The 24,350-nt window shown below is 40.9% G+C and overlaps 1 protein-coding gene and 1 long non-coding RNA gene across 20 annotated transcripts in view; both read right to left on the bottom strand.

Annotated features, from left to right (window-relative positions):
- The window catches only part of npas3 (neuronal PAS domain protein 3), an 835,855-nt gene that overhangs the window by 512,967 nt on the left and 298,538 nt on the right, over nt 1–24,350 (bottom strand). The window lies entirely within an intron of this gene.
- The window catches only part of LOC134295365 (uncharacterized), a 45,531-nt gene continuing 41,755 nt past the window's right edge, over nt 20,575–24,350 (bottom strand). The window contains exon 2 of the long non-coding RNA XR_010001910.1: nt 20,575–21,536. This is a non-coding gene — a long non-coding RNA (uncharacterized LOC134295365). The remainder of the gene's footprint in view (nt 21,537–24,350) is intronic.

The following is a 24,350-nucleotide window of genomic DNA, read 5'->3' as shown; positions in this document are numbered from 1 at the left end:
GTCCCCACCAACCGCAACTGCGAAGTTGGTGGAAGCGAGAGGAGGGCCTCCCCCGACGAGCAAAGAGGTTGTGCGGGTTCATAGGGGGAAATGTGGTCTCGAAGGTAGGTGGGTCCCAAACCGTTAAGGGCTTTGTAGGTGATAACCTGCACCATGAATTGGGCTCGGAAAATAAATGGCAGCCAGTGGAGCTCTTTAAACAGCGGCGTTGAGCGCGCCCTGTAATCTGCCCCAGTTAGAAACCTGGCTGCCGATCGTTGTACTAGTTGTAGTTTCCGAGCCGTCTTCAAAGGCAGCCCCACGTAGAGCGCATTGCAGTAATCCAGTCTAGAGGTAACTAAGGCATGGACCACCATGGTCAGATCTGACTTCTTGAGGTGTGGTCGCAGCTGGCGCACAAGTTTTAGTTGTGCAAAGGCCCTCCCAGCCACGGCCGACACCTGGGCCTCAAGTGTCAGTGCAGAGTCCAGGAGGACCCCCAAGCTGCAGACCTGCGCCTTCAGGGGGAGTGCAACCCCGTCAAGCACAGCGGCCAGACACTGGTCCAGTATCCGAGGGGCTTCCTTGGAATTAGGTGGAAAGGAGTAGTAGAGTTGGGTGTCATCCACGTAGAGATGGCACCGCACTCCAAAACTCCGGATGACCTCGCCCAGCGGTTTCATGTAGATATTAAAAAGCATGGGGGACAAAATGGAACCTTGCGGGACCCCACAGGTCAATGGCCAGGGGTCCGAGCAGGAGTCCCCCAGCTTCACCAACTGGGAACGGCCCTCTAGGAAGGACTGGAGCCACTGCAATGCAGTGCCCCCAAGGCCCATCCCAGAGAGCCGTCCCAGAAGGCTACCATGGTTGATGGTATCGAAAGCCGCTGAGATGTCCAAGAGAACCAGCAGGGTCACACTCCCCCTGTCCAGCTCTCTGCGGAGGTCATCCACCAAGGCGACCAAAGCCGTCTCGGTACTGTAGCCAGGTCTGAAACCAGACTGCAATTGGTCCAGAAAATCCGTATCTTCCAAGAATCCCTGGAGCTGGGAAGCAACCACCCGCTCCAAGACCTTGCCCAAGAATGGAAGGTTAGAGATTGGTCTGTAGTTACTAAGGTTAGCCGGATCCAAGGAGGCTTTCTTCAAAACAGGCCTCACCACAGCTTGTTTTAGGCCAGATGGAAATATGCCCTGCTCCAAAGAGGCATTGATTATTCTCACAAACCAATCAACTAGCCCTCCACTGGCTTGTTTTAAGAGCCAAGATGGGCAAGGGTCAAGGGCACAGGTGGATGCCCTCACCGCTCCAAGAATCTTGTCCACATCATCAGGCTGCACAAGCTGAAACGAATCCCACAAGATCGAACAGACAGATGCCTCGGTTACCTCACCTGGCAATGCATCAAGGCCGGCGTCTAAGTCAGAACGAATCTGAGCGACTTTGTCTGCAAAATGGTGAGCGAACTCGCTACACCGAGTTGACGAGATGTCGGGTGCTCCCCCGACCTAGATACATACTCCCTCCCCCCAAATACACTTAAATAACAATGTTAACAAATAATGCCTACTTTTCTTTGGGTGTAAATATTAAATTTATTGCAATTCATCTCATTTGTTACATTGCATAATACCTGTAAATTTAAATTTAGATATCAGAATAATTGCAACTAATCATTTTTGTGATTAATATTTTTATTTTCAATTTACATATTCATAAAAAACAATGAAACAAATTTACATACATGTATATATGTATATACCAATACACTACTTTCTAACATCTATGCAATATTCTCATTTAATTATACACTCCCATCCTGTCACCCCTCCCAATTTAGTGACTTCCTGTCCCTTGGGTTGGAAGCATTCATATATAATTTTGTTCTTCTATCCTATTTCATTTTTTTCTATTTTTCCTTCTGTTCTGATATTTATTATTTATAAGTTCCATACACTGATTCTATCTGGTTAAATTATGAAGCCTTTTACAAAAACTTTTTCTTTTTTCTTTTTTACAAAGTTTAGAAATGGTTCCCAGTCCTTGATAAAGTTTTTAATGGTTTTTCTTTGTTTATCATTGCTAATTTGTCCATTTCTGCTATTTAAAAACTTTAACCATCTATTGTTCTATTGTTGGGAAGTCTGTCTTCTTCCAAAACAGTGCATATAATATTCTTGCTGCTGTTATCATGTAGTGTAATACTTTGAAGTTTAATGATTTTGTTTGTTTATTTGACACTCAAAAAAATAATTTGGGTTCCAATTGTATCTTTGAAAAAAATGCAGTGTTTTTTGTATCTTGCCCCAGAATACTCTTACTTTTTTAGAGAACCACTACATGTGGAAGAAAGTTCCTTCCTGTTGTTTTTTCCATGATACATGTTGTTTCTTCCATGATACATTTTTGCTAGTTTTGCTGGGGTCAGGTATCACTGTTCATCGTTTTATAAAAATCTTAGGTCATAGCATTGAATTTTCTTTAAGCCATTAGTCCACATTTTCCCCATTTATCTAGTTCTATATTGTGCCTGACATTTTGTGCCAATTTAATGACACAATCCTTTATCAGTTTTGTTTCCATTTCCATCTTTATATTTTTTCCAATAATAGGTTCTTTAGTACACAGTTCCTTTTCAAATTCTGATTGGTCTCTTTCAAATCCCATATTTTTACTGTCTAGTGTAAATATTTCCAACATTTTAGAAGTAATGTGACAAAAGAATGTGTCATATTGTATGAGTGCCAACTAACTGTTATGACAACTCCAATTTATTTTACAATGATGTATGGCAAAGTTTAGGTTCCCAAATTAAAGCAGCAGATGCAGTAAAGTTATTTCACCCAAGGAAATTGAGTCAAGTACCCTTCACTGCTTCAATTGCATATCCATTATAACCCTGTTAATGTTGTAATGCAGAATGGAAGAGATGTATCTCACAAAGATAGCTCTGGCTATCATCACCACAGGTGACCTCTACTATTCTCATGTACAGTAATCACTGCTAAGGCCAGATCAATAGGGTAAGATGAGTGCCATTCTCTGTCTCCAGGCTGTCCGAGCCAGGGAAAGCAGGATGGTGGTGTGAACAACCACAGCCACTTCAGAATAGGAAACAGCACAATTTTGTCCAAAAGGTGGGAGTAGTAAGCTCCAGAGAATCCCACAATTTATCTTAAACTGGAACAAGGCCATAAATGGCCTTCTTCCTTATAAAGGTTAATGATCCCCGTGTGTCATATAGCCATTAATGAGTCTATTCACCCCCAGCCAACTCATTTGGCTAGTGTAAATGCAGCCTGATTGGGCTGAACCACATTTTTATTATTAAATTTACAGTAGAGTCTTGCTTATCTAACCTTCACTTATCCAACATTCTGTATTATCCAATGCAGTCTGCCTTGTAGTAGTCAATGTTTTTGTAGTCAATGTTTTCAATACATTGCAATATTTTGGTACTAAATTAGTAAATACAGTAATTACTACATAACGTTACCGTGTATTGAACTGCTTTTTTCTGTCCATTTGTTGTAAAACATGATGTTTTGGTGCTTAATTTGTAAAATCATAATGTAATTTGATGTTTAATAGGCTTTTCCTTAATCCCTCCTTATTATCCAACATTTTTGCTTATCCAACAATCTGCTGGCCTGTTTATGTTGGATAAGCGAGACTCTACTATACTTTATTTTCATCCTGCCTTTCTCCCAATATAGGAACTCAAGGTTCAAGGGACACAATATGGCAAACATTTTAAGTATGTGCTGATGATTGCAGCTTTTTTCTTCTGAGCAGAAACCTACTTTTCAAACAAAAGTGAGCATTTGAAATTATCCTAAATTTTAAAATTGATTTTGAATTAGCCATAAAAGTAACTTCTGGACTGTGGACTGTTAACTTCGACAAATAATTGTTTGTATAAACCACATGATGGGTTTAAAAAAGTGGATAGTATAAGCAGAAAACTCCAAAAGAAACACAATGAGAATTTCTATCAGCAAAGGTTAATGATCCTAGATCTTAAATATGTTCAGGGAGTTTTTGCGTATTCACATAAAAACATTTAAATGATTTGCTAAAACTAATGGTACCATGGCATACAAGTCTCCTTATTTTCCCACAGAACCGCAAAGCATGGGAAATTCTTTTTTCCACCAGCTACAGGCTAATACACCAACACACTAGTTAAAATACAATTAGTCCAATTTCACATTTGCTAGAGGCCGAAAAATTTCATGTTATTTCAGTCACATCGGATGGATGCCAAGTTCACTGGAAACAACCCTGCTGATTTATCTAGTCCATTTTAATACTTTAGAAATACTGTTAAAACATGGCTGTCCTAATTACACAGGGATCAGTGCACAGCGTCCCTCTCACCCTGGATTCTCCCAGAAGGACTGCAATCAGCTGCCTTTCCCCTAATTTCACCATGCAATTCCAACTAATTTCATCCTAGTACAGTGCTGTCAGACAACTCCCATGTCTCTGCGGTTTTAATCGATTAGCTCAATGTCTCTATAATGCATCACCAGCTGCCAGGCACAGAACTGGACGCTTTGCAAGCATTTCAGCTAAAAGACAGTTTAATTACTATACCAGCATCTCAAAGGCATAACACAAAGACTTGGAAGGGAATTATTTTTTAAAAATGGTGTCAACAAACCATTTAATAACTGAGCAAACAATGACATGCAAAAAGCTGGAAATGACAAGAAAGTCAGGGTTTTTTTTAAAAAAAAAAGTTTATTTTTTAATAGACTAATATATTCAGGAAAACAGACTGGTTTGGGTATTGTCATTTGCACAGTGTACTTGTATTTTATGATAATTCTTCCATAGGAAATAAAAACATGTTTTCAAACAGCATTGTATTCACACCAAAATCTGAAGCTAGCAAAGTAATGGGTAAGAAAAAGCCGAAATACCGACGATGATATAGTTTGGAATGTATAAACAATTCAGCTTGACTAGAAACTCAACTTCATTATATTTCTCCCTGCCTGTGAATATTTAATGAGTGACATCATGAGGTCTGGGAATGGGGAAGGAAGACCAGGCTGTCCTGGAGTACATGAGTCTCACAAAAGGTAACCTTAACCCCTTTTAACAAAAACCTTAAAGAGTGGGATGGGGGGAATTGGGGGATTATCTATATACCAGTAACTAAAAAGTACATATAAGAGGGCCTGTACATGCACAGGCATTTGGAAGGTGGCAATTATGATGTGCTTTGGTCACTTATTCAGGGCTCACCTCTTCATCTAGGGTTTCCCAAACTGACCAAAAAGGGTATATTGAGTCTCTAACTTTAAGTATTATTTTGAGTGTCTGGAAATTAGTTTGATTGATTGTTTAATGTTTGGTATTTTAATGTTTATAGGACAGGGGTGTGAAACCCATTTTCATCAGGGGCCACATCAGCTTTACCGTTGCCTTCAAAGGGCCATTGAATCCAAAGCTGGAGAATTCATGCATATAGGGCTAACTATAATCTTTTTACATAGTGGTTGGTGCTCTTTAATTTTTACCCAATTTGGGTCTCCAGATGTCATTAAACTACAATTCCCATCACTTTTGATTATCCATCATGTGTAGTGGGATAATGGGAATTTCAACCCAACAGCACTTGTGGCTGTGAGGTTGGGGAAAGGTTAAAAGGCATTTTAAAGTCAGACATAATATCCACAATTCTTGTATCTAAACTCAAACCCACTATCCTGACTATATAGAACAGACAGCAGCCTTCCAGGCTGCTTAATGATGAGAAATACAGGAGTTGTAGTTTAATACTCAAGCCATTGCACCGGGTGGGCTTGTATTCCCACTCAACTCAAGATTTTAAAGTACTCCTTGATGAATGGTTTCGATTCCAGATAGTGATCTATTTGGAAATGGTAAAGTTATTATTGTCATGTTATTCTTTTTTGCATATAAGTTAGTGTGAGCCTTCAGAATTAAAATTCTGGACTTCCAACAAATGTTCATTTAATATTCCCATATATGTGTATGTTTGTGTATTATCTATTCTACTATCATGAAGTAAATATGCCAGTTATATTTTATTAGAAAGATTATAACATCTTCTCATCCATTAGAGATTTTAATCCTCTTGGTAGTGCCATGGCACTCCTAATAGTGATGTACAGGTTTAACTTGAAGAAATTTGAATAACTGCTTTCTGATGATTCCCTTTATACACACTTACTACACATTAAGGAAGCTGCTTATTTTATCCTTACTATTTTTTTCTGTCTACAGAAGTGCATTGACTGATCTTTGGGGGGTTTGTTTTTGTTTACGTCATACACCATCAGGCATCCATGAGATTTGTTTTTGCCACTTCATAATGAATAGAGATCCACTTATTTAGAATATCTGCAAACAAATTTAGCCACTTTACCCTAGAGAATATCCACTGTGTTTTCCAATGCTTGATTAACAAGTGTCTAGAGACTGTTGGTCCCAGGGCTATTAGCCTTTAGCTATTCCTTCCTTTAATTGTCATTCAAGGCCAATTTAATGACACCAGTGCTAGCCTGCTCCCCACCCCCACCCCTCCACCCTATACACACACATGCACAGTTTGTGGTAGAGGAAGCCACACGCTCTCTCTCCCCCCAACTTTTTTTTTCAGATTCTTAATGCTGAAAGTATGGGAATAAGGATATTAAAATGAGTACAAATAGAAAAATCATGTGTCCTAAGAATCTCTCTGCAAGCAAAACCTTTAACTAAGTTTGCTGGCATTTTATTTGAAAATGATTTCAATATACACAAAGGCAGAAGTGTTTAATTCATTATCATTCATCTCTGACTTAGATATATAGATGTGAAAATCTCTGTTACTAATCTAAATTACACTATTCCCTCTCCACAGGCAACAGTTATATTGGTTTGTTGGAATACTAGTGAATCATATCAGAGTAGTGGGCTACATTTTATAATATATCTAAATAACTATTCTATTTTCCCAGCATGTTGCTGTATACTTTAAGTATTAATATTATGGCTCTGCCTGATAAGAAAACAGTGTTTTGTTTGAAATAAATTTTCCTCACACTGTACTTTAGGAATGTTAAAAAATAATGCTAAATTCTAAGTAGCTATCAAGCAATAAACCAGGACCATTTACCTTAGTAGCATATAAGAAATATTCTCACCTAGTCATAAAAGACTCATGAAAGAAGACTGGATACATCATTCTAATATAATGATGACCTTGTAAACTAATAATTCTATCTGCAAAGTTTAGGTGAGACTGTATCTGGTATTTTTGCTACATTCATGGGTACTTATGATGCAAGCACTGCAGATCAAATGCCAGAAGAAACTACTTCTTATTTATTCAGCTTGTACTTACATTGGAATCTTGTTTCTTGCTTTCATATGTTTACATGTGCACATATGCATACAAACTTGCTCATTTTGCTTTAAGATTACATGCTTTAGCAAAAATGTTACCCTTACAACACTGCAATTTACACCACATGCTACAAAATGGTTTAATGTAATGTGGATAAACCGGAACAAGACCAATTGAGTAACCAGGATTTTGATTCGGGGGTGGGGGGGTGGGATTTTGATTCGGGGGGGGGGGGAGTGTGAGTGAGAAGGGGTCTACCCTAGCAAACTTTTGTATCGTTATCCCAATACCTCCATGCATATGGGATATATTGAGCATGGTGATCAGATCATGATATGAATAAACATAACAGTTTAAATAATAAATGTAAGACCCCCCCCCCCCCCAGGTTACATGCCTTGTCTCAGTTCATACTCAAAAATGGTCAAAAATGAAAGTAACTTTTCTTCTTGTGGGGAGACAGAGATGACACATGAGAGTTGGAGGAACAGTCAGGCAGATTCTTATTTGGGATATATAACTTTGTACATTTCATTTTGTTCAAAAGAAGAAATAATGTTATTTTTTTTCTCTGCAGTTTTCAAACTATTTTGATTTACACCAAATTTTTATATGGGTTTTTTGCATAGCAAATTGTATGCAATGTATCTTCTGCATGGAAGATAATACTTTCATGTAAAAGAACAAGTGTCCTGCATAGAAAATATCATTTTAGTATTGTGCACTCTAAATACGCTACTTCATGTGCAGACAATTTGCTTGCTGTATACAAATGTCATTTTCTGTACAGACACACACACAGAGAGACAGACACAGAGAGATTTATATAGGCTGATTCTCCCTTATCCAAAATGCTTAAGACCAAACATTTTTTGGATTCTGGAACACTTGTATTTGCATACACACGGCAAATGAGGAATAGGAAGGAAAGGTAATTACTACTCATATGTTCAGTGTTTACTGATGTTTTTATTCAAAAAGCACTGACAGGGAGAAAAGAAGGGTCCGCTTACAAAAAAAAGCCCGTAAAAAGCAGATGTTCTATCTTTCCCAGATGTCAGCATACTTTATAACCTTTTATAAAGTACCTGGGAAGGGTACTTTACTGTTAGTCTTTTTCATTCTTTCTGGACCAGATACAGGTGATGACTAATGGAGTTTCTTCATGCTCCCCCTTGATGTTGATTCCAGGACACATGCCCATTGGTCAGATGGAAGGTGAGCATAGAAGTATCTGGGATTTCTTCTTATAACAGGAACGTTGTAAGCAGAGCCCTCCCCTCTTTCCTTTCCCCTATCAGGGCAAGTTGAGAAAAACTCTTTGGGGGACAGTGTGGGGAGATGGACATGTAACCAATCCCCTTTCATCAAAAGCAGAAATGGGCAGCTGGTGGCAACAGGTTTTGAGTTTTGGAGTATTCCAGATTATGGATTTTCAAATAAGAGACATTCAATCTTTCTCTGAAGGGATTCAAAGAAGCTTACAATAATTTAAAATGATAAAGCTAAAACATTTATTTACAAAAATTAAAATTAAAAATTAAAATGTAAAAAAGGTGTTATGCTACCTAGACTCAAAATTTCAGTGAATTATACTTTTCTTTTTCCTAAACATTTTCCTCCTGTCTCACTTTGTCCAACCTAGAAGCCTTGATGAATACTGAATTTAAAATATCCAGAAGTATCAATGATCTCCAGAAAGAAAACAACTAACAGAGATAGAAGACTTACATCAAAGTTATATCAATGATGCAGAGTCCCAGAGAAAGGAAATCTCTATGGAGATGAAATTCCCTAAATATCTGAATATGTGCACCACAGGGATGCATGCCATCTAATACAGTCACTGAGTATTATTCAGTAGTGGTGGAAATGTAATGGCTGATAAAAGAGATAGTTATTTGAAAACATGGTTGAGAATATATTTGTTTGGAGGCAAACATAGGCTCTAAAGGAATCAAAGACAATCTTCAGAAAACTAGTCTTTTTGTATGTCTCTATTCACAGAAATATAATTCTGAGAGTTGTGCCTATAGAATATTGTAGAGGAATGTGAGAGATAGGATAAACTGGAATATTCTTACAAAGGGGTTTCTCTTGCATGTTTCTTGTTTTGTTTGCCCCCAAAATAGGACCAGAGGAAAGGACTGAAATCAAGGAGATTTCTCACTCGCATTCCAATAAAGTATTTAGTACAGTAAGATAATGTAAGTTCAAGTGTTAACTCCGAATGAACAGAAATAAACCTGATGTCTCCCTTTCAACTGAAATCTTGTTTTAACTTTTTAAGGTAAATGTTACATGTTGGTATTTTTTGTCTTAAATGTCCTATCACTGGTCCCAGATGTCATGGAGCCAGATCCCAGGGCTGAATTTCCAAGCCCTGAATCTGACTTCATAACATAAACAATCCTGCAAGCACCTGGCGGGAGAAGATAAAATGAGCCTGGGAACTCAGGGTTGAAAGTATAAACAATTATAATTGATGTAGTGTGTGGGAATGGTAGTAATGTGATCCAGGGGGTGGGATTTGATGATGATATTTGCGTGTGGTATTACGTTGCATCAGAAGTGATAAAATTAGATGTATGTAAACATTAGGTCATTCTCGACTTTTCCAAAGTCATGTATTCTTCAATAAAGATTGGATTTGAGAGCAGCTATCTTTGATCTGCGTTCAGACTGGTCCTTTGAAGTGAGCCTGACATTTAAGTCGAGAATCCAGTTCTCACCCTCCTGCGGAATTCGCAGTGAAGTGATAATGAGTGAAGAAGGAGATCAAAGCCCAAATGGGGCAGGGAGGCCTTTGCAAGGGGCCCGGCCGAAGAGAGAAGAGACGCTGCAAGCCATAGCTTCCTCTACGGGGTACCCCAGGCCGAACGGCGTGACCCAGAGGATTCCCAGGGGAGGAAGAGGCGTCTCTGCGGCTGCAGAAACCAGTTGGGGATCTGGAGGAAGTATGCCGGAGACCGTGGCCCTGCGGTTATCCATCCTGGAAACTAATTTATCCAGGCTGTCGGAAACCGTGGGGAGGTTGGTGCCACTATTGGAAGAGAATCTCCAAAAGGAGCCCGTCCGATATGGCGCCGAGAGAGAGCCAAGTAAAGAAGGAGATTGGAGCCAGAGGGGCCAGCGAGCGTCAACGCAGAGTCCCGTGGCGGCAAGGGACGAGGGAGATGAGGAATACTGGCAGGAGCTGGAGATCCGAGACAGAATGGCGCGCGAAGTGGAGCGCCAGCGAGCTCTGGGAACTCTGAGGCCGCCATCTCCAACAGAGCTCCCAACCCCCCGAATGGGCGTCGGGGTGGAAAGGCCACTGGGGCCAGGGATCGGGTCCAGTGGATTTGCAGACGAAGGCGGAGAGGAGCGGGGGATCCAGGAAGAGGAGGAGGATGTGCCGTACGACGAGGAAAGGCGAGATGAGGGGGCTACAGCGAGGCCAGTATGCGGATGGGCGGAAGGGCCGACAGCGGCGGCAGACTTTCGGGAGCCGCGCAGAATGACCACCGGAGTGGGGCGCGGCGTGTTCCAAGGAGCCGCCCGAGGAAACCTGATGCAACCCTTCCCCATGCCTCCCAGACAGCATCAACGGGCCGCAGAATGGATGCCAAGAAGGGAAGATCTCAAACTAGAATACGGAGGGGAATCAGATGAACTGAACTTTTTTCTAATTAGCATCAGAGGATACATGGAAGACAATGCACACACATTCCCCTCCGAAGCAAGCAGGGTTCGAGCCATCGGCAACACACTAAAGCGAGGAGCAGCCAGCTGGTATGTGCAACTACATGCCAGACGCGACCCATGCCTGAGGTCAGTGCCCCGCTTCCTCGCCGCACTGGAAAACCGGTTCAGAGACCGGCTAGAGCAATTGAGGGCTCGAGACCAGCTGAAAGGAATAAAGCAGAGGGACAAAACAGTGCCCGAGTACGCAGAGGAATTCCTCCACCTCGCGGAAAGGGTACCAGAGTGGTCTGAAGTGACCAAAGTGGAATTATTTAAAGAGGGACTACGCCCCGAGATTTTCAGCTGGGCAGCGCACAGAGATGACCCCGAAACGCTCCAGGGATGGATTCAACTAGCGGGGCGCGTCGAATCCACCCTGGCCCAAGTAAAGCGCTTCAGGAGCAGCAGCGGCCAGCAAAGACCGGTGGCGAGAGGTCGAGGAGAAACGAGGAAGCAGGAAAGACCCGGAGGGAGGCCGGGGATTCCCTCCAGAGGAGACGACAACAAACCTAAACCGGGATGCTTTGTATGTGGGAAGACGGGCCATCGGGCAGCAGAATGCTGGGCCCGGAAGGGGGAGCCGCCAAAACCCCCAAAGCCCAAGCCAGCAACCGGGAGGCGCGCGGAAGAGGAGGTGCAGGCCCCAGAATCTTCAGAAAAACTGGTGAGTCGGGACAAACGCATGATAGTAGTGCCAATCTGCCTCTCGGGGCTAGAGAATCGGGCCACCTGCAAGGCATTTGTGGATTGTGGTTGTTCTAGAAATATTATAACTCCGGAATTAGCAGGAGCGCTGAAATGCCAGCAGATGGCGCTTGACTCCCCAATTGCATTTTCGCAGCTAGATGGATCAGTCGCTGCTGGGGAAGTATCTACAAAGGAAATACGGGGGGTCCCATGTAAAATAGGCAAATGGGAAGGAAGAATATCCTTTGTGATAGCCCCTATTGCCACATACCACGTAATATTAGGGATACCATGGCTCGAACAGGCAAATCCTGAAGTAGACTGGAGAGGAAAGAGCCTAGCATTCAAAGAACAGCAGACGCAATGGGAGATAAGCAAAATTGCAGAAGAGGAGGACGAGGAAGATGAAGCAGGTGAAATAGACCCACAGCTATTGCCACCTGAATACAGAGACTTTGTGGATGTTTTCAATCAGAAAGAGGCCAGTAAATTGCCTCCCAAAAGGAATATAGAAGTAGAAATTGAAATAACCCCAGGAGCAAACTTACCAAAACCAAAAGTGTATCCCATGTCTGTGCAGGAGAAGGAGGAATTGAGGAAATATATTGATAAAAACCTGGCGCGAGGCTTCATTAAGCCATCCAACTCTCCTCTCGGGGCCCCAGTGTTATTTAGGAGAAAGAAAGACAACTCCCTACGATTGTGCATTGATTATCGAAATTTAAACGCAATTACTAAGGACAATAAATACCCTATGCCCTTAGTAAAGGATTTAATTACCGTATTGAAGAAAGGGAGCATATTTACTAAACTGGATTTAATTGAAGCGTATCATAAATTAAGAATCAAACCGGAGGATACTTGGAAAACTGCATTTTCCTGCGCATTCGGCCATTTTGAATATAAAATTTTGCCTTTCGGGTTAAAAAATGGAGGCGGTTGCTTTATGCAGCTTATAAATGAAATACTACACCCATTGTTGTACAGAGGGGTATTCATATTTCTTGATGATATCTTGATTGTGAGTGAAGATAAGGAAAAGCACGTAAAATTGGTCCGGGAAGTTTTGCAGAGACTAAGGGAAGCAAAGCTGTACGCAAAACTGTCCAAATGTGAATTTAATAAAACTCAAATTGACTTTCTGGGGTATCGGATATCTCCAGAAGGGTTAGCTATGGATCCAGCTAAAGTATCAGATGTGAAAGAATGGGGAGTGCCTCAAACAAGGAGGCAATTGCAATCATTTCTGGGGTTTGCAAATTTTTACAGACCCTTCATAAAAGGCTTCGCGCAAATAACCGCACCCCTTACTGAACTTTTAAAAACAAAAGGGAAAGGGGAGACAGCAAAAGTAAAAGCTCCTGGCGCCAAACTGAGTTGGACGCCAGAATGCCAAAAGGCATTCGAAACCCTAAAAGAATGCTTCACAGAAGGACCCATCCTAAAACACCCCGATATCAGGAGCCCTTTCATAATCCATTGCGATGCCTCAGACTGTGCGTACGGGGCAGTACTATTGCAAAAAGATCAAAATGGGAACTTAAAACCCTGTGGATATTTGTCCCGGAAGTTCAGCGAAACGGAAAAAAGTTGGCCAATATGGGAAAAAGAGGCATTAGCCATATTAAAAGCCTTAGAATGCTGGCGACACTTCCTCGAAGGAAGCGGAATCCCATTTGAAATTTGGTCTGACCATAAGAACCTCCAGTATTTAAAATCTCCTAGAAAATTGTCCCCCAAACAAATTAGATGGGCGCAATACTTCAGCAGATTCGATTTCCAATTAAAGTTTTTTCAAGGGAAGCAGAATGTCTTGGCAGATGCTCTTTCACGCATGCCTCAACACGAAGGCATAACCACAGCAAAAGAGGGGACAATATTCTCTGACAAACAATGGGGCTTAGCTGTCAGGACAAGAGCACAAACCCAAAAGGAGAACACGGCTTTTGTTGAACTCGGCGGGGAAGATAATTGGGGAAATGAACTGAAACAGTCTTATGAAGGAGATCAATGGATCGCATCCAACGCAGAAAAGGGGGAGCAGAAGGGGGGATTTTGGTTTGTAAACAAGAAACTGTATATCCCAGCAATATTAAGGATTAAGATTTTGCATCGTTTTCACAACAACCAGAGCGCTGGTCATACAGGAATTACAAAAACAACAAAGGCAATAGCAAAACATTGTTGGTGGCCAGGAATGAGGAAGGACATAAAGAATCACGTTGTTCAATGTGATGATTGTGCCAGAAATAAATCGAGAGGAGGGAAGCCTATGGGATTATTACAAACAGTAGCGGAACCTACCAGACCTTGGGAATGTGTAGCTATGGACTTTGTGGGGGAACTGCCGGTTAGCAAAGGACATCGTTATATTTGGACAGTATTAGACCTGTTTTCTAAACAGGCCCACTTTATAGCGCTGACGAAACTACCATCGGCCGAGAAACTAGCTGAACTGTACATAAATCATATTTACAAACTGCATGGATGTCCCAGTAGAGTGGTCAGTGACAGAGGAGTACAATTCACAGCAAAATTTTGGGAAAAATTCTTGGAAATGCTAGGAGCAGAAAGGAGTCTAAGTTCTGCTTTTCACCCCATGACAAACGGGGCGGTAGAACGTACTCAGCAGACGCTTGGGCAGTTCCTTCGAATGTACTCTAACATGAGACAAAATGACTGGTCTAGGTGGTTGGCTTTTGCGGAACTAGCTTTTAATTCGACTATACATTCAGCAACAAATAAAACCCCCTTTGAAGTAGTTTACGGGTATGAAATACAGCCTTTACCCCAGTTGCCAAGATGGACAGAAAATGAGGAAACAGAGGCAGGGAAATGGAAAACGCAAATGCTAGAATGCTGGAGTCAAGTGACTGCATCATTAAAGGAAGCACACAAAAAGTATAAAGCGTTCGCAGACAGAAAGAGGGTGGAAGGCGATAAATTAGATAAAGGAGATCTAGTGTGGTTAAGTACCCAAAACATCAAATTGGGGCTACCTTCAAGAAAACTGGGCCCCAAATATATTGGACCATTCAGAATACAGGGTGTTATCAATGAAGTAACTTTCCAGTTGGCATTGCCAAAATGTTTAGGGAAAATACACCCAGTATTCCATCGCAGCTTACTGAAAAAGTATATGGGGACTTTGGACAAAATGGACACATAGAGTTATTGTTTGATTTGTTTCAGAACTATGATGAAAGAAGAACCGAAGAGGAGGACGAAGAAAACGAGGGCGCCATGTCATGGAGCCAGATCCCAGGGCTGAATTTCCAAGCCCTGAATCTGACTTCATAACATAAACAATCCTGCAAGCACCTGGCGGGAGAAGATAAAATGAGCCTGGGAACTCAGGGTTGAAAGTATAAACAATTATAATTGATGTAGTGTGTGGGAATGGTAGTAATGTGATCCAGGGGGTGGGATTTGATGATGATATTTGCGTGTGGTATTACGTTGCATCAGAAGTGATAAAATTAGATGTATGTAAACATTAGGTCATTCTCGACTTTTCCAAAGTCATGTATTCTTCAATAAAGATTGGATTTGAGAGCAGCTATCTTTGATCTGCGTTCAGACTGGTCCTTTGAAGTGAGCCTGACACCCAGATGTAGAGTGTTCTCCAAAGCAAAGAAATCAAACTTTTAAATGAATTTAGGAAAAGATAATTGCTTTAGGCTATGTGGACACATGAAGAAAATGTTGCTTTTTCCTTTTTCTTTTTTTAATTCAGAACTAGACTTCAAGCTTTCTTTAGGTCCAAACTGAAATATATTTCATGCTCTAAGTTCAGCCCTCTAGGGCATATTAAGTCACATTCCAAAACCATAGCAAGTAACATTTCACTTTGGCATGATTGGCAGGTCATTTTGGAACAGATTGTACTGCTCTTTACAACTGAATTACTTTTGATGTACAGAGGAAAGAGTTTCTACGTTGAGCTTCAGGTCTCTGAAATAGGAAGCCCATTCAATTAGCTGCACCATTCCCAGCATGTGAACCAACAAAAAGAGTTCAAAGTCTAATGTTTAAAGCAACAACAAAATTAAAAATGATGTGGCTTGAAGCAATACTAATGTGTTACAATTTATTAAAACAAATACACATCTATTTCTTCAAACCTGTGACCAAAAGGAACATTTATTTCAATAGTAGGACAAGTCACACAGCCTATATGTTGACTTGAGATGATATGAGGAAGGATCTGCAGCATTAGAGCAGTGTACTGGACAAAAACAGGTAAGATGTTTCAAGGATATCTTTTTGATCTTCAAGTGGAAATCCAAATTTTATTACTGAATTTGCATTGATTTTTTTATTATTAGAAAAACCAAAGCCCTGATCTATTTTCTATTATTATAAAAACCAAAGTCCAACTTCTTGGCAGGGGGTTGGACTGGATGGTCCATGAGGTCTCTTCCAACTCTAGGATTCTATGATTCTATGTGCATTTTTAATTGATTTTATACCTTATCTTTCTTTTAGCACAGAATCCAAAGCTGCTTACAAAAACATAACACAAAAATGAGTGATCTGGGGCAAAGCACATTCTTAGTCTTAGAGGAAAGTAATGGCAAACTCTACTGAATACATCTTGCCAAGAAAACCCTTTGATATGGTTCCATAGGTTTGATTTGATCTGAAGGCACAACAAATAAGGAGTACACAACTTACAGCTCAACGTCCTTTGTGCACCTGCATGGTTCTTTTTCTTTACCATATTTTTGACTCACTAAGCTCCTGTGAATTTAACTATAGATAATACAGATATTCAATCAGTGAAACTCTCCCAGGAGTACAGATTTCAAAAGGTTTAGACAAAAGGTTTGGACCTAAAGTCTTGCAACTTGTCCAAGGCACACAGACTATTTAGGTAAGTAAACAATATCAATTGTTCCAAATACCTACTTCAGAGCAACCAGGCTCAGAGAGCAAGACCACGCCTCATGCACAGAGAATGTACAAGCAAACCAACAAAGAATGATGTGCAAAAACATTTTGAAGTAAGTGATGTAATACACATAGACAACAGTAATACACATTAACTACGTCATATTGTTGTCTGCAAGCAAATCTGAGAAAATTCAAAACCTTAATGTGCTTTATGAGAATCTGGAAACACACAGAGTAGGGAGATTGGGGTATTTTATTGTTGTAGCAAAAAGGGCACTTGACTAAAATCAAGCACACCAAAAAAGCCAGGTCTCAACTTTTATACAACCCTATATGGAGATTTAAAAAGCAACAAGCTACTACATCACAGCTATGTCGCTACTCACCATGTCATATATCTTGACACACACACATACAGCGTCCCATAATAATATTTAATTTCTTATTCATTAGCATAGTAATCCCATATTTGGAAATATGTGTTTTACTAAGGTAATGAGCAAAAGTGTACAAAGGCTTTCTGTGACCTTGGTGTGTCAGTGACCCTTCTGGCTAGATCCAAGACTATCAGTTCTTTACCTTCCTTGTCAGAAGAGACACAATCAAGGATTACAGAGAGAATTCTTACAAGGCGAGGCTGGCACAGAAAACTCCACCTCTGTTAAATCTGTTAGTGGAGACAGCCTTCCATTTTATTCCCATAATCCTTTTTTGCATACAGTTAAGATCCCAATTTGTGTTACCAGTATGCCAGTCTGGCCTATCACCACTGCCATTTAGAATAAAGCTAAAGTTCACTACTCACTCAGTTTCATATTCACATTCTTGCTCTACAATGGGAAGAATTCTATTGACCTTACATTGTGGTGAGGATTACTGGGCTAATGTATTAAAAGTGCTTTGTATGCTCCAATAACACTTCTCAAATTATTATCAGTAAAGGTAATACACAAAAATAGCAAAGACAAAATGCCGCTCTACAGTATTTTTCCTCTCTCCGGCTTCTCTTTTTTTGAAAAAACATCCAGAAGACCATTTGAACATATGACAGTTCCTACCTTTCACATAAAATATAAAAAAAAATTAACAGCACAATCTTATGCATAAGTCGTACTCAAAATAAACTCACTGGGACTTACTTTTGGGTATGTGGGTTAGACTGAAACTTGAAACACGGTACCATGAAAAAGGGTACCTTTTCTACAGCTCATTCAATCACTTATAAATTTTCATTCATACGCATTCATACATGAACATGCAGTAGAGTCTCGCTTATCCAACATAAACGGGCCAGCAGAAAATGTTGGATAATGAGGGATTAGGGAAAAGCCTATTAAACGTCAAATTACATTATGATTTTACAAATTAAGCACCAAAACATTACATTTTACAACAAATCAACAGAAAAAAACAGTTCAATACGCAGTAGCTTTATGGAGTAATTACTGTATTTATGGATTTACTACCAAAACCTCGCAATGTATTCAAAACATTGACTACAAAAACATTGACTACTAGAAGGCAGATTGCATTGGATAATACAAAATATTGGATAAGCAAGACTCTACCGCACTTTTAAATTCTAACACACTCTGCTGATAGATGTAAAAAAAAAAACCTGGACAGGGCTTATGTATTCTTAATAGTTTTGGCAAAGATTTTCAGCATGTGGAACTTGCATGGCAAGCTAAGGAGTCTGTCCCCATGACATATTCCTCCTTTAAGTCACATAGGCTGGAAGGACATCTCAGGACAGGAGGGCTTCTAAGAAATGTAGAAGCTGGCTGAGTTGCAACATGAGTAACTGTGTTGCTCTTGGGAGCTCAGATGCTTTGCTCAAAGGTGGCTGAGGAGCAGGTCTGCAGCTAGACACCTGTCCCAGCTTGTTCCATATTAGATTGCTGTCCTACTGCAGTTCAGAAGTCCAAATTAAGTAGTTTAAAATAAAGTGGATCTAGTAACCAACAGTCTTTGTTACAGTCTGGGTGGTCTATTGATTCTAAAAAATCTCTAATACTGTACCATTATCACACTTGGGGCCCCTGGTGGTGGCACAGTGTGTTAAAGCGCTGAGCTGCTGAACTTGCAGACCGAACGGTCCCAGGTTCAAATCCCGGGAGTGGAATGAGCTCCCGCTGCTAGCCCCAGCTCCTGCCAACCTAGCAGTTCGAAAACATGCAAATGTGAGTAGATAAATAGGTACCGCTCCGGCGGTATGGGTAACAGCGCTCCATGCCGTCATGCCAGCCACATGACCTTGGAGGTGTCTACAGACAACGCCGGCTCTTCGGCTTAGAAATGGGGATGAGAACCAACCCTCAGAGTCGGTCACGACTGGACTTAACGTCAGGGGAAACCTTTACCTTTTATTATCATGCTTGTCCTCTCCAACTGTTAATTCACCATGAAAAGCATTGGCTTTAGCTATCTACTTATATAGGAGCACACACATCTCTAAAAAGTTCTCTAAACATTTATTGTTGTGTTTTCAAGGAACAGCTTTGCTGAATGAAGAATTCCTACTTTAGCTTCATGCCAAAAGCATATACTGAAGTTTGTTCAATGGTAATGAGAGACAAAGCTGTACATGGAAGTTCTCACCTGTTTTTTTCTCCAAGTTCCTAGGAACATTCTTGGTACACAGAAACCCCCCTCATCTCTCCCCACATTGATTTAAAGAGAGGGGATAGAAAAAACAACCTCAGACCAGTAAGATTAATGAGGATATTTTCCATATCCCCTATCAACTCATTATAAATATTTCGTAGCACAGCAGAGGTCAAGCTTTGTGCAGTTGAAGGAGAAAGCAGTCAGAATTAATGTTAAGTAAAATACAGTACCTAACAGCATCTGATGGAGTTATTTTGCAATTTTTTCACTCTCTTCCATGGAGATTCCCAATTGATAGTGGAATTTCAAGATTTTGCTCCAGCCCATGCATGAAGTCGCCTACATTATTTGCCCCCAAAGTGGATACCTATGCAGTTCTGGAAACAATTGAAATCCTGATTACAGTTGGGATTATTTTCTGCTGGAAATAGGTAGAGTATATGCTTAACTTTGCCTAGTTGATGGCATCCAATTTCAATATCAAGTGCTACTCACAGAGCTGCATGATATAAACATATCATGCAAGAGCCCCCTACAGAAGATACAATGAACAGATATTATTTACCGTTGTCACATGTATAGTATAAGAGAGTAAAGTTTGTTTTAGGATTTTATCACAAACTATTTATTTTTTAGACTAAACCTTTGATAAATCTGTTTTTTTTTAAATCCCTGGAACTATTCAGAGCAATATCAATTGTATCAGAGGGAGCCCCAATAGCCCTATTGTCATTAGGGTTTTCAATTAAATCTTTGCTGGGGATCCTTATGAGTGCAAAGATAGAATAGAAATGGTGGCAAAGTTGTCCAAAGCCAAAGATCTGGTCCTTACAGAGCAGCCTATGTTTTATATTCCATGGTTATGTTTCTCCTTGTTGCTTGTTGAGTGACATATTCCCACTCTATTTTTAAAATGATGTTTTCTTGCCATGTTATAACCATGAGCTGCAGCCCATCAAGTAGCAGATAAGATTGTGCTGCAGGAAATTTAATATTTCTAGGTAATCAACATGCTTCTACAATTTCCTATGTAATTCAATCTATTTCTACCCTTGTTGTTGCTATAATTGGACCAGACTGCACTGGGGATAGAATTGCAGCCTTGATTCTAAGAATGTGGTCTCTATGGTCATTTGAAATATTTTTTTTCCCTGTGATAAAATTCCGAAGTTCAACAATATGTGTTCAAAAACTCAATTCTGCTATCAGAAAACTACAAATGGTTGGTACAACCCACTAGTATGGACCTTGCTACTGTGGATAAAATACAACAGTGAAGCAATATCACACAGCATTCTGAGTTCAAATTGTTGTTTTAATACTACTGGTTTTATTTTGTATTGTACTGTATGTTTATTTTATGCATTGTTTTAGGCACCATATGTAATCTGCCCCAAGTCCCTTCAGGGAGATGGAGGCAGGGGTACAAAAAAGTTGTTGTTGTTGTTGTTGTTGTTGTTGTTGTTGTTGTTGTTGTTGTTGTTGCAGTTGTTGTTCTTCTTCCTCCTCCTCCTCCTCCTCCTCCTCTTCTTCTTCTTCTTCTTCTTCTTCTTCCCCTCCTCCTCCTCCTCCTCCTCCTCCTCCTCCTCCTCCTCCTCCTTTCACAATAAAATGGTGACAGGATCCATTTAGGACTGGTATATAAAATCTGATCTTCAAAGAACAGCTGTTACCATTGGTACTTCCTTATTTGATCCCTGTTGCCAATAATTTGCAATTTGCTTTGGTGACTAATTTGAATCACAGTAGTTGAAACTAAGCTGATCCAGTTGTTTAGCCATCAGTAATGCCATCAACTCCGCTGGAGTGGCATAGACACTGAGAACTGGGAAGCCCTGGCCCTTGAGCGCTGTAATTGGAGGTCAGCTGTGACCAGCAGTGCTGCGGAGTTCAAAGAGACACAAACGGAGGGCTTAAGGGAGAAACGTGCCAAGAGGAAGGAGCGTCAAGCTAACCCCGACCGGGACTGCCTTCTACCTGGAAACCGATGTCCTCACTGCGGGAGAATATATAGGTCTCTTCAGCCACCTAAGAACCTACCCCCAAGACACCAGAGATGGAGGACAATAATCCTCGAGCTATGAGGGATCACCTAAGAGTAAGAATGTCTATCATAAACTAGATACGTATGTGAGCAATTCACTAGCAAAATTAACAAGAAGAAATTGGTCACTTACCTTCTAAGTAACAATGGAATTTCAGCATTCATGTTCCAATCATTTTCTCAGTCTGTCATATACCTCATTCCTGCCATCCCTTTCTTAATTATCTGGAAATAAATGTCATTTTTTTCTTGTCAGAAGTGACATCAGAAACTACAAGTTGCTTCTGATGTGAGAGAATCGGCCGCCTACAAGGACGTTACCCGGGGACACCCAGATGTTTTGATGTTTTTACCATCCTTGTGTGAAGCTTCTCTCATGTTCCCGCACGGAACTGGAGCTCATAGAGGGAGCTCATCCACAGTCTCCTCAGGTTGGATTCGAACCGGAAACCTTCAGGTCAGCAAGCCAACGTTCAAGTCATCGATCCTGCCAGCACAGAGGTTTAACCCACTGCGCTACCAGGGGCTCCTATAAATGTCAATTATTGCAATAGAATATGCATCCAAATGATTGTACTTAGGATTTCAGTGTAAATTCACTTCTGCAAGTAATTTTACTGTTCTCAGTAAGCTAAAAACAATACTAAGAAAATAGATAGTACTGGGAGGATCCATCAGAATTTCATAAGAGCTTGTTTCTAGGATATACTGCTAATCAAAAAGAGAGTGGGGACCAGCAGATGAGAAAGATTAATAAAAGAAAAAATGATAAGAGGATTTCAGCTGTGCAGCAGAGGAAATTAGTTGATTCACATTATTCATATATCTTCAGATTAGTTTTGTCATTCAGCATTTCAACCAAACAAGCACAACCCCAAACCTATAAAAATATGAGAGAACAGCTAAAAACCTGCATAATTATAAAGACAAAACAGGTCACATAGGACCAGAGCCGGTCCAAGGTAATTTTCAGGTATAGGCGAACAGAAATTTTGGCGCCCCCACCCAAACCAATCACTGAACTACTAGGTTGGCAGAAGTTGGGGCTAACAGCGGGAGCTCACCCTGCTCCCCAAATTGGAACGGCCAACAAATTATTGGGTTGCTGACCTGAAGGTGGTGGCAGCAGCCGTTACCTTCCTGCCAGAGCAGTACCTATTGATCTACTCATATTTGCATGTTTTCAAACTGCTAGGCTGGCAGAAGCTGGGGCTAACAGCGGTGCTCACTCCGCTCCCCAGATCTGAACCTGCAACCTTTTGGTCAGTAAGTTCAGCAGCTCAGTGGTTTAACCCGCTGTGCCACTTGGAACTCCCTATATATATACATACACACACACATATATACACACACACACCCTTATTCCTCCTCCAGGACCGTCACTTACATTGGCCTATATCCCAGGATCTGATCCCAGATTATCTGGCAGTGAAGATTAATATAATCCAGTTCGAAACCTAGAATGAGATCCTGGAACCATGCTCACCACTCGCACTAAATTATGACTGCAAGGATCATTTTCCCCAAGGCCCCTTCCACACAGCTGAAAAAATCCCACATTTTCTGCTTTGAACTGGGATATAAGGCAATGTGGACTCAGATAACCCAGTCCATACCTCACAACCTCTGAGGATGCCTGTCATAGATGGGGGTGAAACGTCAGGAGAAAATACTTCTGGAACCTGGCCATTCAGCCCGGAAAACATAAAACAACCCTGGACCAGAAGCGTTTAGGCTTGATAGGTCAAGACCAGCACTTTGAATTCAGCCCAGTAGCAGATTGCCAGACATTGGAGCTGATGTAACAGAGGCCAGGATAATGTATTCCATACCACCTACCATAGGGAGAGAGAAAAACTCATTGAAAACTTGAGCCTTTTTGATCCTATCTTTCTCAGGAAGAACCAGGGAAACGGCAGATTAAACCAATGCAAGTACAAAGTCTCATTTTCTTGGCAGAAGCCAGGGAAGGAAGGAAGGAAAGCATGGGGTTGCTGTGAGTTTTCCAGGCTGTATGGCCATGTTCGAGAAGCATTCTCTCTTGACGTGTCACCTGCATCTATGGCAGGCATCCTCAAAGGCTGTGTGTGCGGTTTGTTGGAAACTAAGCAAGCGATTTTTATATATCTGTGGAAGGTCCAGTGTTTGAAAGAACTCTTGTCTGATGGAGGCCAGTGAGAATGTTGAAATTAATCATTGGGATTAGCATTGAATAGCCTTGCAGCTTCAAGGCCTGGCTGATTCCTACCTGGGGGAATCCTTTGTTGGGAGGTGTTAGCTGGCCCTGATTGTTTCCTGCCTGGAATTACCCTGTTTGCATAGTATTGTTCTTTATATACAGTTCTGATTTTAGAGTGTTTTAATACTTGGGGCCAGATTGTGTTCATTTTCATGGCTCAAAGCAACACAATAATAATAATCTTAATAATAATAGTAATAATAATAATGACTTTGATAATACACACTACTTCTCTCCCTCCACAGTTGCCTCCCTGTGGGAATCCTTGGTTGGGAGATGTTAGCTGTCTGGAATTCCCGTTTTCAGATTCTTCTTTATTTACAGTCCTGATTTTATAGTTTTCTTATGAAAAAGATGCTTTCTCCCCAACTGGACACAAGATCGCCTTGGACAGATGCTGGCAGTACTTGATGTGGATTTGCTGCCTTCATCCAAGTCTTGCTCTATCTATCTATCTATCTATCTATCTATCTATCTATCTATCTATCATCTATCTATCTATCTATACACTGACCTACCCTTTAAATGTTTGGTGATAGGCATGTAAGGGGGAGGGACGTGACTTGTTTACTGGGAGGGACGTGACTTGTTTACTGGCGGGCGCATACACTTTTCAGCTTGTTTTTTTTTTAAAGGTATGGCAGCACTCCAGGTTAGGGCACATTTAAAGAGAAAGAGGCTCCTAAAATTGTCAGCAATGAGTGGAAAGGAATGCCTCCCCGCCCCCTTCTTCCCAGGTTTTGGAGAAGATTTGAGTCCATGGGTTGTTGTGAGTTTTCTGGACTATATGTCCAGGGTGG

This window comes from Anolis carolinensis, chromosome 1 (assembly GCF_035594765.1).
Source record: "Anolis carolinensis isolate JA03-04 chromosome 1, rAnoCar3.1.pri, whole genome shotgun sequence".
In the NCBI taxonomy this organism is placed as follows: Eukaryota; Metazoa; Chordata; class Lepidosauria; order Squamata; family Dactyloidae; genus Anolis; species Anolis carolinensis.
The sequence above is the reverse complement of the archived record's forward strand: the minus strand, read 5'-3'. Positions and strand labels throughout refer to the sequence as shown.